Source organism: Myodes glareolus, chromosome 6, assembly GCF_982192425.1.
Source record: "Myodes glareolus chromosome 6, mMyoGla1.1, whole genome shotgun sequence".
Lineage (NCBI taxonomy): Eukaryota > Metazoa > Chordata > Mammalia > Rodentia > Cricetidae > Myodes > Myodes glareolus.
This window is the reverse complement of record NC_142031.1, coordinates 47,864,721-47,868,983: the sequence shown is the minus strand read 5'-3', so window position 1 is coordinate 47,868,983 and position 4,263 is coordinate 47,864,721. Positions and strand designations below refer to the sequence as shown.

The window sequence follows — 4,263 nt, the reverse complement described above, 5'->3', positions numbered from 1 at the left end:
TTTAGGCCTAAACAACAAAAATTACTTTAACCACCTGAATCTGGATTGAGTCAAAAACAATACTGGAAAGGAATTGTGGAATCTTTCTCTACTGCTAAGGAAAGCCTGGTGTAATAGGGGAGTCCCTACATAGAGATCAGGAGAGACCATTGTGTGAATCTATAGAGGTGTAACTCGGATTATGTTGGAGACCTCAAGATGTTGGGGATGGATGCCAGACTCGTGGGATACCTGCCAATGAGAGCTATAGACAGGGTATGGAACCAATCCAAGAGAGAAAAGTATATTACTTTTAACAAAGTTAAAAGGGAAGAACTATTAATTAAATGCTTTAACATTAGACAAGGGGATGCAGGATTTGAACTTTGCACAACTGGGTTTTTTTTTCCTTTGGTCCAGTATTTTCTCACTATGCCCTCTTTCCTCCCTTTTGGGATGGTAATGCATATTCTGTGTCACTGTATGTTTTAAATATGTGATTTGCTTTTTACCACTTATTTTACTTGAATTTTAAAAGATATTTTTATAATTAAGAAATTGCCTTTAGTCTCAGAAAGCACATGGAGTTTGAACTTTGAAAGAGTAGTGAGACTATGAAAGAGTATGGGGGCTTTTGAAGCTAGACTAAATGCAGTTTCATTATAATACGGCTACAAGTCTATGGGTTTAGGGAGTGGAATGTGGTGTTTGAATGAGAATGTCTGCCATAGGCTTATATGTTTGAACACTTAGTTTCCAGCTTGTATTTGTAAGGATTAGTAAGTATGGCCTACTTGTAGTAGGTATGGTCTTGTTGGAGGAGGTATGTCACTGAGGATAGACTTTGATGTCTCAAAAGTACAACCCAAACTCAGTATCTCTCTCTAGGCCTTCAACTTTTGAGTCAGATATAAGTTCTCATTTACTGCTCTAGTGGTATGCATGCTTACTGACCAACAATGCTCCCCACCATGATGATCATGGATGAAAATGTAAGCAAACTTCAAGTTAAATGCTTCCTTTATGAGTTGCCTTGGTCATGGTATTTCTTCACAGCAACTGAAAAGTAACTAAGATGACTATCTAAGCTCATACCCATTATCTTGGAACAGGAAGCACATACTGTTTACTGGCTAAGTCCCCTCTGTCCATCTGACTTTATTCCTCCTAAGTCATTTCCAATCCCTAGACACATTTCACAGCTCTTCTTCTCTTCTCCCCCAACCAGCTCCTTCCATAACAAACTCAAAATTAACAATAGAAGTCCATATGCCAAGATCTCATCTCAGAAATACCAAGAATATGAACAACAAAAGCCAGTATCTTCTCTTCAAAACCCACCAGTCCTGTAGAAATGTTTGCCAATTACCTAGATGAACCCATGACACAGGATTTAAATGAAAAAGAATTCAAGGAGGCACAAAGAAACAGCTCAATGATGTGGAGGGCCGGACCACATTCTCCATTGCTTCTAGGAACAAAGGTAGAGATTGACCTCTGTGACCCCAAGGTGTGGTGGCACACGCCTTTAGCCCTGATGCCTGGGAGGCAGAGACAAGCAGATCTCTGTGAGTTCAAGGTGATGTAGCACACGCCTTTAATCCCAGCGCACGTGCTTGGTAACTCTCTACCGCTGCGTCCCTGCCTACTCCCGAGGCATCATCTGGGATAATGGGCAGTGGACCCATCCAAGAGTGACACGTCAGAAGCGAGGACTGTTTCCTTTATAAGGGTTGGGTTCCATCTTATCTGGGTCTCCGCCATGTTGGCTGATGCCCGCTCTCCCAAGGGGCATTAAAGCTTTACTGCAGAAGAATCCTATGTGTACCGCGTGGTTCTTGCTGGCGAGACGGTAGCGCGGGACACAATGAAATGAAGGATGAAAAACATACAGAGAATAAATGCCTGAGTAATGCCCAAGGGAACACAAATTTAAGCCTGATAGAAAGATTGAAGATAAGAAAATAAAACAATTGAAAACAGATTTCAACCAGGATTTAGAGTTATTGAAGGGGACTGGAGCTAAAATAAAAAAGAAATTGAAAACCCTTAGCCCAGCTAAAAAACTCAAAGGAAAGCTTTATGAGTGGAATGAATTACTAAGAAGACAGAATAAGAAGTACCAAAGATAAAATAGAAGCTTTAGACCAAATATAGAAAAAAAAACACAGAAAAAGAACATGTAAGAAACATGAACTACCATGATAAACCCGAAACTTGGAATTAAAGGTACAGATGAGGGAGAAGAATCCAAAGGCAATGGTTATCTTAGGGTTTCTGTTGCTGTGAAGAGAAACCATGAACATGGCAACTCTTACAAAGGAAAACATTTCAATGGGACTGACTTACAGTTTCAGAGGTTTAGTCAATCATCATAATGGGACATCAGTGTGTACAGGCAGACATGGTGCTGGAGAAGACCTGAGAGTTCTACATCTTGATGTGATGGCAGCAAAAGGAGACTGCAATATTTGGCCTAGCTTGAGCATATAAGACCTCAATGTCCACCTCCACAGTGACATACTTCCTTCAACAAGGCCTCATCTACCCCATCCCTCCTAATAATACAATTCCCATAGACCAAGAATTGAAACACATGAATCCCTAGGGGTCATTCCTATTCACACCACCACAATAACATAGACCTGATATTCAGTAAGACCATAGAGCAAAACAGGTCATAAACTAAGGAAATATGCACTCAAATACAAAAAAGAACACAGAACACAAATAGACAAAACTAGAAAAGAATCTCCATGACATCTCATAAATAAAAGACTAAGTATACAAAACAAAGAAAGTATATTGAAAGCTTCAAGAGAAAAACTGCAACTCACAAATAAAGGATAATCCATAAAAATAACAGTTGATTTAACATTTTAACAGTTATTTAAAATAACAGTTGAATGGAAACATTCAAGGACAGAAGAGCCTGGAGAAATATGTTTTAAGTACTAAAAGACTATGACAGTCAACCTAAAACAATATACCCTGGTGCGGGAGAATTATCTGTATTCTGTCAATCATGTATTTTAATAAAATGCTGATTGGCCAGGCAGGAAGAATAGGCAGGTCAACCAGACAGGAAGTAGAGGCAGGGCAAGGAGAACAGGAGAAGGCTAGGGAGCAGGAAGCTCCCTCCACCATTCCTGCGCAGACCACCGAAGAGGCAGGATGTAACCTGCCCAGCTGAGAAAGTTACTGAGCCATGTGGCTAACGTAGATAAGGATAATGGGGTAACATAAGTTATAAGAGCTAATAAGTAGCCTGACCTAATGGGCCAATCAGTTTATAATCTTATGGAGTCCTGTGTGTGATTTTTTGGGGACTTGCCGGCTATGGGGTACCGGGCAGGACAGAAACCCCAACAAGCCGACCCCCCCATGCTACAATACCCAGCAAAATTACAGATATTACTGAAGGAGAAAGACTATTTTATATAACATAAACAACCTCTAAAAATTATTTCTAATAAACCAAATCTATGGAAAATATAAGAAGCATTATTTCAGGCTGAGTAGAGGAATGAGGATAGCAGAGAGACTATGGAAAGAAATGTGAGGCATAATTATTAAAACACAAAGTACCACTGAGAAGAAAAACACCAAATATCACCAACATGATCTCCAGAACTAACACCATGTTTCAATGAAAATTTAAAAATAAATGGCCTCAAGCACAATTGAAAGAACTTTGGCCCAACTAACTAAAAGGAAGAATGAGGTACCCAAATAAACAAACTCAGAAATGAACAGGGAAACATTACAATAGACATAAACAAACTCAAAATATTATAAGAGGATATTTTTTAAACCTGTTCTCCAGTAAACAGATATCTGTGGTTTTTTTTCATTTCAGCAAAACTACCAATATTAGGACAAGAAATCAACAACCTAACAAAACAACCCATAAAAAAGAGGAGATTGAAATAGTAATTAAATGCCTTTCAGCTTAAAAAAATGAAACAACAAGAAACCAGAGCCAGATGAATTCACAGAAGAATTCAAACAGACTTTCAAAGATCAATAGCCAGTCCTTCTCAAGGAAAGAAAAAGAAATAGAGAGAAAAATGGAGGAAGGAATGGGGAAGGGGAGAAAGAAAGAGAGATGAAAGATAAATAGAAGTATTTCCAAACTACTTCTACAAGGTCCATTTTAATACTAATACAAGATAATGATAAAACAGAAAAGGGATAATTACAGGTCAATAATCTTGATGAACATAAACTCAAAAAAGGATCAATAAAACACTTCCAAAAATTACAGACATCAAAAAGAATATA

The 4,263-nt window shown here is 38.4% G+C and overlaps 1 long non-coding RNA gene across 1 annotated transcript; it reads left to right on the top strand.

Annotated features, from left to right (window-relative positions):
- Positions 1 to 1,421: 1,421 nt before the first annotated feature.
- Positions 1,422 to 1,795, top strand: LOC148121803 (uncharacterized). The gene is made up of 2 exons (XR_015737988.1): positions 1,422 to 1,489; positions 1,559 to 1,795. It is a non-coding gene; the product is annotated as an uncharacterized LOC148121803 (long non-coding RNA).
- The last annotated feature ends 2,468 nt before the right edge of the window (positions 1,796 to 4,263 follow it).